We start from the raw sequence: 12,631 nt of genomic DNA on the forward strand, positions 1-12,631 counted from the left end.
TCTATAAGACTCAGTGAGTTTTGTTTTAATAAATTGTAAGAGGGAGCACGACTAGTTCTCCTCTGCCAGTAGAACCCAGCGGGCATATTAGTTGATTGCAGAGTGATGGGGTGACTGGGTCAGCCTCAGCTACCTTATACAAGCTGCAAAAGCCAGTGTTTTATAGTAACATATTAGAACAAATCATAGGGAGGGGCACGCCTAGGTGGCTCAGTTGGCTGAGTGTCCAACTGTTGGTTTCAGCTTAGGTCATGATCTCAGGTTGTGAGATTGAGTCCTGTGTTGGGCTCCATGCTCAGGGGAGGGAAGACTCTGAGGAGTCGGTTTGGGATTCTCTCCCTCTCCCTCTATCCTGCCCCCTGCTTGTGCTTTCTTTCTCTTTCTAAAAAATAAATAATTAAAATCTTAAAAAAGAAAAAATTGTAAAGATGGTAGTCAAGTACCAATCAGACACATTAACTGTTTAATAAGTAAAGCATGAAGTTGGCATCTATTATTCAATGTATGTAAGCAGGTGAAATGGGGAGGAAAATGAACAGAGGGATGATGGATTCAAACAAGACAAAGGGAGCTTGGGTTGACAAGAATCTGTGATCACCTGACACTCAGTGAATTGAATTGAAGATCAAAGTCACCTGTAAAATGTCAATTGGTCCGGTTGCTCGTATGTCCACAGAAGCAGAACCATCCTCACAGTGTGGGATTGATCTGAGCATTTCACATGTCGGTCACCAACAGGGTCAAACATGTCCTTCACTTGTCAGATTTCCAACCTCATGAGCTGCCACCTAATCAAAAGGATATGAAGTCAGGAGAGAGATCTGTGTAAAAATTTCCACAAGTGTCAAGAAAAGAGTTTTGGGACAGTAAAGTCCATCTCTACTCATGTCACAAATGAAATTGAAACTGCTTCATCCTCACTAGGACCAGAGCGGGTCACTCAGAAAAACCTTGCAGAGAGAGAGAGCAAAAGCAAAAGCAAGAGCAAGAGCAAGTGAGTTATGGTTGTATGTTGGAGGCACAGGGGGCTTCATGATGAGAGAGATGACAACCCCGTAATAAAGCATCCATGTCAGCTGGTACTTTTTTTTAAAAAATATTTTATTTAATTCATGAGAGACACAGAGAAAGAGGCAGAGACATAGCCAGTGGGAGAGGCAGGCTCCTTGCAAGGAGCTCGATGCGGGACTCGATCCCAGGACCTCGGGATCACAACCTGAGCCAAAGGCAGACACTCAACCTCTGAGCTACCCAGGTGCCCTTCAGCTGGTACTTTCACCTATGCCTCCTTATTTAACATTTCATTATGAAAAACTGTCTGTCTTTTTATTTGGCAAACATATGCAACTCTATACAGAGTGTTGTTTTGGATCTTCTCAGTTGATTCCCATTCTGATTTTTTCTGATATTATGAGTTAGCAACCTCTTCAGGCATCTGAATCAGAGGTATCCAAATTGGGCAGGCCCAACTAACCACATGCTAACTGTCAGAAAACAGGTACCAAGAGGAGGAGTTGTAGGAGGAAATCATTCATTCATGTTTTCATTCATTCATTCATCCACGACCACATTATGTATAGAGTTTCGACTATGTGCGGACACAATCCAGCAGAAGCTCAGAGACTAGTTGGGGAGACAGACACTTAAATGTTAAAATATTATGACAAAATATTCCTAGGATGCAATGAGAAAGATATACACAGACTCAGGGGAGCCGAGAGGATGGGCATGTGTCCCACTAGTAGAGAGCAAGGAGGTATTAGGTAGCTTCCTGAAGATGACTCTTTTTTTCTTTTTTAAAGAGATTTATTTATTTATTTGAGAGAAAGAGAATGTGTGAGCAGGGGAGGGAACAAGGGAGAGGGACAGAGAGAATCTCAAGGAGACTCCCTGCTGAGTGCAGAGCCCAACATGGGGCTCGACCTCATGACCCTGAGATCATGACCTGAGCTGAAATCAAAAGTTGGACGTTTAGCTGAAATCAAAAGTTGGGCTTTGAGCCACCCAGGTGCCCCAAAGTTGACTCGACTGATGAAGAGGTCTTAAATGGTAAGTATAAGTAAACCGGGTGACGTCGATGAAAGTGCTTGGCAAGTGAAGAGGACAGGATGAGCCAGGGCATGTGGGACCGAGCTGCTGTCCACAGTACTGAAGCACAAAGCCAGAGGCAAGGGTGATGACAGGTGAGATTGGGCAGGGAGACCAGGTCCTAAAATGTCTGCTATGGGGAACCAAGAAGACCTAGATTTTATTTTTTAAGCAAATCGGGAGCTATGGAAAGTTTACGATTTTTTAAAAAAAGTTTTTAACTATGGAAGAAATATATATTCATCATAGAAAAATTAGAAACTATAAACATAGAGAAGAAAAAATATAATACCTGCATATTTACATTTTTCCTTATTAAATATGGGTTCAAATAATCTCTTTTAAGATTTGTATACCTTTAAGAAGGTAATTAGTTGATTTAGCCACGTCTCTGCTGTTATACATTTTGGCCGTTTGCAATTTCTTGCTATTTCTATTCTTGAACATACACACTTTGCACATAATTATTTCTATAAGGAATTATATATATATATCCTTATAGAAATATTCATAATAATATAATATGTAATGATACTATTTATTGTTCCTACACATGAGAGTATGCTTTAGCATATGCCATCACCAACATTGGGAATGGTACTTAAAAAAAAATAGTTGGGGGATCCCTGAGTGGCTCAGCATTTTGGCACCTGCCTTCAGCCTGGGGCGTGATCCTGGAGACCCCGGATCGAGTCCCATATTGCGCTCCCTGCATGGAGCCTGCTTCTCCCTCTGCCTGTGTCTCTGCCTCTGTGTGTCTCTCATGAATAAATAAATAAAATATTAAAAAAAAATAGTTGGGATGCCTGGGTGGCTCAGTGGTTGAGCGTCTGCCTTTGGATCGGGTCACAACCCTGGGATCCTTGGATTGAGTCCCACATCAGTTTCTCCACAGGGAGCCTGCTTCTCCTTCTGCCTATGTCTCTGCCTCTCTCTGTGTCTCTCGTAAAAAATAAATAAAAACTTTTAAAAAAAATAGTTAAACAAACCTTTGCCAATTTGACAGAAATGATATCTCATGGCTTTTCATTAAAACATCATTAATTTAGAAAAGTCCCTATAATTCTCTACCCATATAATGTCTCTGGACATAAAAATAAAGAAGGAAAAAGAAAGATAGAGTAAAAGAAAAAATACATACAGTGTTCAGAAAATTCTAACAGTGCAGGAAGATGTATAATGAAAAGTCCTCTTTCTCCTCCCCAGCTGCAATATACTAATCTCCTTCCACAAAAGTGACTATTTTAAGCTATTTGTTACATAGCCAGAAAGCTTACTATTATGTTAAAAGTACTTCTTTCTGAAAAGATCACTATTTTCACTACTAGCATGTATAAATCTACCTCATTCTTTTACATATGGTTGCATTGTTTTCATCCACTCAATCATTTATTGGATAAATATTTATTAAATAGCTTTTATGTGCAGGAGGGGGGGGCAGCCTATATTTCACACCAGAGAGAAAGCAGGAAAAGAGGTATGTAATGTCCTTCCTTCTCTACCTTGTTCTCTGGTGGGAGGGTAGATAATAAACATAATCAGCTTGGTTAGTCATTGCAGAGGTCTGGACAAGGTGTCTGGAAACAGGTATCCCACCTTGGCTCAGTCAGGAAGTCAGGCTGGAAGGGATGGAGGAGGTCATGTGTCATCCATTTCACAGATGTAAAGACTGAGGTCTGGGGAAGTGAGGGGATGGGCCCTAATCCACACTATTGATACAGAGACTGGATTCAGGACCAGGCTCTAAAGAGGCTCAAGTCAACTTCTTTGGGCTGAATTCCTTCACCAGTGAAGTGGGCTGGAGACCAACCAGGGCTGCCGGGAAGGACACTGAGAGAAGCATGCCAGCTGTCAACATGGTGGCATGCTCTTGTTACTCAACGTTCATGGTGACCTGTGATGTCACTTCCCTTTCCTCCCGTGGCCATCTGCTCACTGATCCTTTCTGACTTTCCTCCTGTGGGCTTTTCTCTTTTCTTGCGAGTTTTAGGCTCAACACAGTGATTTAACATGTAGGTGAGGTGGGAGGAATGGAGAAAGTGCGTGAGCAGCATGAGGACTTGGAGCCCAGCAGACAGATGGAGGTGCTAGTCCCCTTGCAGATTATTCTACCTTAGGAAGTGAGCCACGGGGACCCTGGTTGCATCTGGTTGGACCAACCCCTCAAGTGCTTTTGAGGTTGACCGCGTCAGGAAATGATGTAAGAAATGAGAGATTATGAAGAGTCCTTTTCATGAAACATCACTTTGATGAGTTTACCCAGGTCTGGTCCTCATCCTTGTGAATCTAGAACCCAGACTCCATCCAGGCAAGTGGAGACACTCAACTTCATGATACTCCACTCATGGGATTTATTTGGGGAAAACTCCTTTCCAGGGATCTGAACACCTTGACTGGCATCCTGGCACATCCTCCAGTTTTTTGATGCCAGCTCTCCAGCAGGTCCCTGAATGGGCAAAAGGTAGCTCATGATCCCAAACAAGAATGGGTGTCCCTGCACCAGGGGCTTCCCCTTCTACAGCCAGGCTGGCCTCAAAGGCCCACTTGGTCTGTATCATTCTTTCTTTCTTTTTAAAAATATTTATCTATTTATTTGAGAGATAGAGAGCAAGCCCTTGGGCACACAAGCAGGAAGAAGGACATGCAGAAGGATCAAGTGTTCTAGAAATTTAAGATGAAAAGACTGTCAGAAGCCATTATGTCTATGCCTTCTCTTCACACAGGACATTGAGGGAGATGAGAAGAGAAGCTCACATCAGCACAAGGACCAGGATCTATGCATCTTGATCCCACCATAGTCATCTTTTTCTCCCATTATTCAGGATTGGGTGTCTGTCCTGATATGATCAACCCCCTAGGCTTTCTCAGGGTGTTTGATGAATCCAGCCTTATCAATTGATGTGCAATCCAAGCAGAGTTTTTTTGTTTCTTTCTTTAGAAATTGTTTTTAAAGATTTTATTTATTTATTCATGAGAGACACACAAAGAGAGAGGCAGAGACATAGGCAGAGGGAGAAGCAGGCTCCCTGTGGGGAGCCCGATGCGGGACTCGATCCCCGACCCCCGGGATCACCCCCTGAGCCAAAGGCAGACACTCAACTGCTAAGCCACCCAGGCATCCCAAAAATTATTTTTAGTCTTAAGAAGTTTCTTTTTGAGTCTGAAAGGATTCAGAATTACCCAGGAGAAGAAAGACTCAAAAATTGTAGAGAATTCATCCTGATTTTATTCTCAGTTCTTGATCTTAGTGGGATGATCTTAACTCTCTGACCCAAATCTGTTCCTCTAGCCTCATGTCCCCTCCTCCAGCCATCTTGGGAAGCCCCTCTTCCCTGATATTTCCCCAAGCAGCACTGGGAGCAGGTTCAGAATCCTCCCTCTCCAGCTCCTGTTTCTCTTGACAGCAAAAAGGCAGCAAATCCCAACCTCATGTGGATGTTACCCCAGAACTGTTCAGAAGAAATATAAAGGTCTCTATGAGTAATTTAAAATTTCTGAGTAGCCACATTAAGAAGACTTTTTAAAGAGGTGAAATTAATTTTAGTGTACATTTGATTTAACTTAGCAATGATAATATGATAATATTATCATTCGATGATATTGGAGATACTAAACAATTTTTCATAATATATCGTTAACAGTATTTTTTTAAAGAAACTTTTTTTTTTTAAAAGGGAGAAGCAGGCTCCATGTAGGGAGCCTGATGTGGGACTCAATCCCGGGACTCCAGGATCATGCCCTGGGCCTAGGGCAGGCGCTAAACCACTGAGCCACCCAGGGATCCCCCCACTTAGTGTGTATTTGATGTTTATGGTACATCTCAGTGCAGACCAGCCACCTCTTCACATGCTCAGTAGCCATGTGTAGCCTGTGGCTACCATATTGGTCTGGATGCTTATTATCCTTGTCTCAGCCCATATCCCCTTTCATCTACCTTCTCCTCCCACCCGTCTGGCTGTGTCTTAATTTCACATATTAGAAAAGGTAATGGTGACAGAAACTTTTAGAACTGCTTGGGTTTTGGAAATTTGAGCATGAGTTTTGTCTTGATAACATAATAAGCAGAATGCACGTGAAGTTCCAGGGGTGGCAACCTTCTATATCTTGCACTCAGATACCTTGCACTCAGGAGTTCGCTCCTGACTCCCTGTCCCAGCTCCATCCTGCCTCTGGCCAGTTGCCCTTCCTTTCCAAGGTTGTCATTTTCTTTCTTTGTGCCATCAGTGCAGGTTTTGAAGGTGACAATCCCGTCCATCTTTCCTGCTTGACAATTAGGGTATGATTCACATTGGATTTTTTTCCCCTTCCCATATTGGCTTTATCAGGATCAGTTTTATTGATGTTCATCTTATTTTTGGAGCATCGATGCCATGTGCTGGGTGGTGGAGGCATGCCTGATTCTGGGGTGGTGTCTGTGGCACCAACACAGAGAGGGGCTGTCAATTGTCTATTATCCTGCTAATATAATCTATGTTTTGTTTTGTCTTCCCCAGGGCTTGGTTGGTGTAGATAGCAAATCGCCACACACCCAGGCCCCACAGCAGGTACACAGCACCCAAAATGAGACACCAGAAGACACATCCAAAAGTCCTCCACTTTCTGCATAAACTTGAGAGTCACATGTTGATAACAACCTGTGCCATCTCTGGCTGCTCTATATAAATAGATGGTCACCAGTAGGTGGGCAGTGATGTCTCTGAGGCGCAATTAGGTATCTCTAATGAAGGATCAGACTAGACTGTACCACCACCTACAGGGGACCTCCTAACTAGGAACTCTGGTCTCTGCCTTGTAGAGTTTCTGATTCTTCCCGCAGGCCCACACCAACAGAGCCCCATCTTTCCTCAGCTGATGGTAACTGAGGATGCCCCGAAGAGGCTACAACAGTAGCCTCTCTATGCTACAGCTTCAGAGAGAAAAAAGTTATTAGCAATCATGATAATATGAATAATATCCTTTGAGAATTGTAAGCATGACGCTGGGATCCAAATTTGCCCTTCCCATACATGTAGGGAAACCCAAAGCAGGAAAACCTAAATTAAATTAAATTAAAACGATGCCCAGCAGACATAGATACTGCCGAAAACGAAGAATCTTCAATTCACATTTGTCTACAATAAATTTAGCAAAATGCCAACTCCACCAATAATATTACCAAACATAGAAGGAAACAAGTCATCGTGAGAGTCAGTAGAACCAAATTATCACTTTAATTCTCCAAAGACTTCTGCTGCTGAAATGATCTGATGAAGAAAATAAAGTCTGTTGAATGGGCTTAAAGAAACCTAAGAAGGCACGGTATATATGACAGAGGGAGCAGAGGCTGTTTCAACACTGGCCAGGCAGGTTTGAAAAACAACTGCATAGAACATCTGGAAATAGAGAAATATAATAATTGAAATTAAAAAAAAACATAATGATTGTGCTATACAGCAGATTAGTGACTGGAGGGGACATTATGATCTGGACAGTTTCCCCCCAAATATAGGCATAGAGACAAGTAGATGGTACCCATACAAGGGAGGCTATGAGGCACAGAAGCCAGAATGGAAGACCTACTATGTGCCTACTCCAGTGGTTCTCCTCTGGGAGGATTTTGCCCCCAGAGAACATTTGACAATGTTGGGAGATGACTTTTTGTTTTTTTTTTTTTTTTTTATAAATTTATTTATTTATTTATGATAGTCACACAGAGAGAGAGAGAGAGGCAGAGACATAGGCAGAGGGAGAAGCAGGCTCCATGCACTGGGAGCCCGACATGGGATTCGATCCCGGGTCTCCAGGATCGCGCCCTGGGCCAAAGGCAGGCGCCAAACCGCTGCGCCACCCAGGGATCCCGGGAGATGACTTTTTGGTTGTCATCTTTGGCGGAGGTGTTCCTGGCTCCAAGTGAGATGGGTCCAATAACTTTTCTTCCCTGCCAGGCTATATACATTTGAGAACTTAAAAAAAAAGCCTCGTTGAAGTATAATTTATAATACAATGAAAATCACTCATTTTAAGTACACAGTTGGACAAGTTTTAGTGAATGGATCCAGCTATGAAACCACTGCCAAACTCATTATATGGAAATCTCCCGTCATGCTGGAAAGTTTCCTTGTGTCCTCTCCCCCACCTCCAACGTCTGGAAACCACAGAGCTGCTTTTGAAAATTATAGATATTTCTCCTCTGTTTTTCATGTGAAATTCACCTAAAATGTGAATTTTAGATGAAATTCACACAACATAAAAATGAGCCATTTTAAAGTGACATTTACTACATTCACAATATATTTTTTTAAGATTTTATTATTTATTCATGAAAGACAGAGAGAGAGAGAGAGAGAGAGAGAGAGAGAGGCAGAAACACAGGCAGATGGAGAAGCAGGCTCCATGCAGGGAGCCCAATGTGGGACTCAATTCCAGGTCTCCAGGATCAGGCCCTGGGCTGAAGGCGGCGCTAAACTGCTGAGCCACCCGGCTGCCCTACATTCACAATGTTATGCAACCATCATGTCTATTTTGCTCCAAAATACTTTCTTTTCTTTTCTTTTCTTTTTTAAGATTTTATATATCTATTTTAGAGAGAGAGAGAAAGACCATGCATGAGCTGGGGAAAGGGGCAGAGCGTGAGGAGTAGAATCTCAAGCCGACTCCATGCTGAGTAAGGAGCCTGATGCGGGACTTGATCTCACAACCCTGAGATCACCTGAGCTGAAACCAAGAGTTGGAGGTTCAATCAACTGAGCCACCCAGGCACCCTGCTCCAAAATACTTTAATCGCCGCAAAAGAAACCCCATGCAATGGTCACTCCCCTTTGTCCCGGCCCATGGCAACCAGCAATCTGCTTTCTTTCTCTATTATTGCTGTCCTTTTGCCTTTTCTAGAATTTTACCTGAATGGAATCATGCAGACTTTGTCTTTTGTGCCTGGCTTCTCTCACTTAGCACAGTTGTTTTGCAATCCATCCCTGTTCTGGAGCATCTGGTAGGTTGTTTCTCTTTATTGCCGAGAACAGTGTGGACACCACTTGTTTATCCGCTCACCAGGTGATAGGTGTGGGGATGGTTTCCTTGGTGTCTGTGTCATCTGGGGTCCCCCACAGTGTTCCTGGCAGTGCTTTGTGCCTGCGTGGTGTGCAATATCACTGTGCAGAACAGAGGAATGAGATAATTAATGAAGAAAGAGTTGGATGCGCCAGAAGGGGGATGGGATCCTGGAGGACTGGTGACTGCGTGTGGCTCCTGGGCCACCCTCACCACGCACTGGCTGCTATGAGGGGCTAAGACAAGGGGATGGCCCCCAGGGCTGGGTGAGAGGCCCAGGCTCAGCTTACCAAGAGGAGGGTGAGTAGTGGCTCAGTGGGCTTTAGTCGTCTGCAGCAGCCACCGCCCTGGGTTGATGGTGGGGCAATCTGAATTTGGCCCCAAGGCCAGCTTTCTTGTTCCATTCTTGTTGCTACACGCAGAGGCAGATGACATGAAACTCTCAGTTCCCAGTTCTGGCTGTGAAATCAGATGGCTCACCCTGGGCTAGTATCACTGAGCACTTCCACCTGAGGGATCTAGAAACTTGTCTTTGACCTTGGCTTTGTCCTCATCAAGCTGTGTCTTATGAGTCATCCAAACCATTAATTCGTTTTTTTAAAAAATTTTATTTATTTATTTATTTATTTATTTATTTATTTATTTATTCATGAGAGACACACAAAGAGAGAGGCAGAGACACAGGCAGAAGGAGAAGCAGGCTCCATGCAGAGACCCTGATGTGGGTCTCGATCCCGGGACTTTGGGATCATGCCCTGAGCCAAAGGCAGATGCTCAACCACTGAGCTACCCAGGCAATCCCATTAATTCCTTCTTAAAAAGAAAATGGCATTTCCCTTGAAACCAAGGTATATATTGCACAACTAATTCCCATGAATTCAACTTTGTCTTGGGGACCAACTTAGCACAAAAGGATTTTTTTTAATGTACTTTCTGTTTTCACCTGCCAGTCCAGACAAACTCCTTTCTGAGCTCATTTCCAGGTCCTTCCTGGTCTGCCTTCAGGTAGTTTAGTGTTAAATCGTGTCCTCCGTGAGAAGCTAGTGTCCTAAGGGAGCTGTCCTGTTGTCCAGAACTTCCAGATCTCCTCTCTCCTCTGCCTGGGAAAGCTCTCAAAGAGCCTGTGTGGTCCTGGCTTCTCCTTGACTTCACCAAGCACCACTTCTCCTCGTCCTCCTCCTCGTCTTCCTCCTCTTCCTTCTTTTAAAGATTTAATTAATTAATTAATTAATTAATTAATTAATTTGAGAGAGAGCGAGCATGAGCAAGGGGAGAGGCAGAGGGAGAAGCAGACTCCCCGCTGAGCAGGGAGCCTGACATGGGGCTCGACCCCAGGGCCCGGAGATCATGACCTGAGCCGAAGGCAGACACTTCACCACGCACTTTTGAGAGTGGACCGAGGGCTCTGAGCAAATGCTTTGCTGGCAAGGTCTTCTCAAATCCTCGTGCTCACTCTATGAGACAGGATCTGCGACCATCCCCCTTTGAGGAAGTGAGGAAACAAGTGGTTACTGCGAGCCAAGGGTCCCAGGTGGCAGGGAAGGAAGCGGCAGAGGTGTGAGATGAACTCAGGTCTGTCCAATTTCTGAGGCCATAATGCGAACCATCTCCTTTACAACCTCCTTGTCTTCAAATGTCTATTCTTCACCAAACTGGAGATATCTTCTTCTCTTGGTAATTATTAAAACTTGTTAGTAAGCTTCTGATTCACTGTAAATGCAGCTCACCCCCCCCCCCCGCCCCCACCAGCTTCTCATTTCCTTGTTGTAAGAACTGGCTATTGCAAACACTGCGTGTAGGCAAACTGGATGCCTGGCTGAAGAAAGGGTAATTTTTCTTTATTCTTTTCTCCCCCCCCCCCCCCCGAGTGTGTGTGCATGCGAGTTGGGAATGGGTAGTGGGAAAGACGGAATCCCAAGCAGGCTCCATGCTCAGTGCAGAGCCTGATGTGGGGCTCAATCTCATGACCCTGAGATCATGACCAGAGCTGAAATCAAGAGCTGACACTTAACCAACTGAACCACCCAGGTGCCCCAGGGAATAATTTTTCTGGCATCCTAGATGATGTACAGAAGCTTTGGGAATTAGATGTGGTCTAGATCACCCCTCAAAGCTCCCCGCAGGAGGGGGAGAGACCCAAGAGCCCAGGGGCACGTGAGGCTAGGTCCCACCTCAGAGGAGGCTCAGGGTCAGAGGAAAGAGGAGCTGCCTCTACTGTTGCTTTGGAATTCAGGACTTTCTTTTCCCCCAAAGTCTTCAGTATCCAATGCAAGATTTTCATTTTCTCGCTAGTCTTTTTTTTTTTTTCCTAATAGACTTTAGTTTTCAAATCAGCTTTAGATTCACAGCAAAGTTGAGCAGAAATACAGAGTTCCCACATGCCTTTCCCCCAGCCGAGGCTTCTAACCATCACCCTCTGCGCCAGAATGGCACATTTGTCACACACGATTGATGAGCCAGCACTGACGCGCCGTTATCACACAAGAACATAGCTTACATTAGGATTCACTCTCGGTTTTGTATGTTCAATGAGTTTAGACAAAAGTGTGTCCATGATTATAGTACCCTACAGAGTAGTTACACTGCCCTAAAAATGCGGGTGCTCCACCTTCTCATCCTTCTCTCCTCCAACCCCTAGCAACCACTGATCTCAACTATCTCCATAGTTTTGCCTTTTCCAGAATGTCACATAGTTAGAATTATACAGTATGTAGCCTTTTCAGGTTGGCTTCCTTCATTTAATCATGGAACTTAATGGTTCCTCCATGTCTTTTGGTGGCCTGATAGTTCATTTCTTTCTAGTGTTGAATAATATTCCACTGTCTGGACGGACCACAGCGTATTTGTCCATTCACTGGGGGATGTCTTGGTTGCTCCCAAGTTTTGGCCATTATGAATAAAGCTACTGTAAACATCCATGTGCAGGTTTTTGTATGGACATAAGTTTTCAGGTGATTTGAGTAAATACCAAGGATGGCTGGGTCACATGGTGAGAGTATGCTGAGTTTTGTGAGAAGCTTCCAACCTGTCTCAGAAGTGCCTGTGCCATTTTGCATCCCCATCAGCAATGAACGAGAGCTCCTGCTACTCTACATCCTTCCCAGAATTCAGTGTTGTCAGTGTTTTGGATTTTGGCCATTCTAATAGGTATATAGCAGTATTTCATTATTGTTTGACCCCCAAGCTTTCTAAATCATGTCGCACAGTGGCTGCCACAACAGAACCCATGATTTTCCTCTTCAGCTGCAACCTTTCTCTTCAGTGATAAAAGGAAAGCAGCTGACAACAGGCTCTTGCATTTCAAGTCAAATGTATAGAAGGAGACGGCAAGGGGCTCCCCTCATTCCTACAATAGTTCACATGCCCTGAAAACAAGGCCTGGATTTAATAGGCTCTTTAGTTACATTTGTTGAAGGAATGAATGCGTAGGTGAATAAGGGAGGGGTAAGGATCTGATCTGGCCCTAGACCCATGCTTTCAATGGGAACAATGGCCTTGGCCCTAATTCCCCAAAAGT

This window comes from Canis lupus, chromosome 16 (genome assembly GCF_048164855.1).
Source record: "Canis lupus baileyi chromosome 16, mCanLup2.hap1, whole genome shotgun sequence".
NCBI classification, from domain to species: Eukaryota; Metazoa; Chordata; class Mammalia; order Carnivora; family Canidae; genus Canis; species Canis lupus.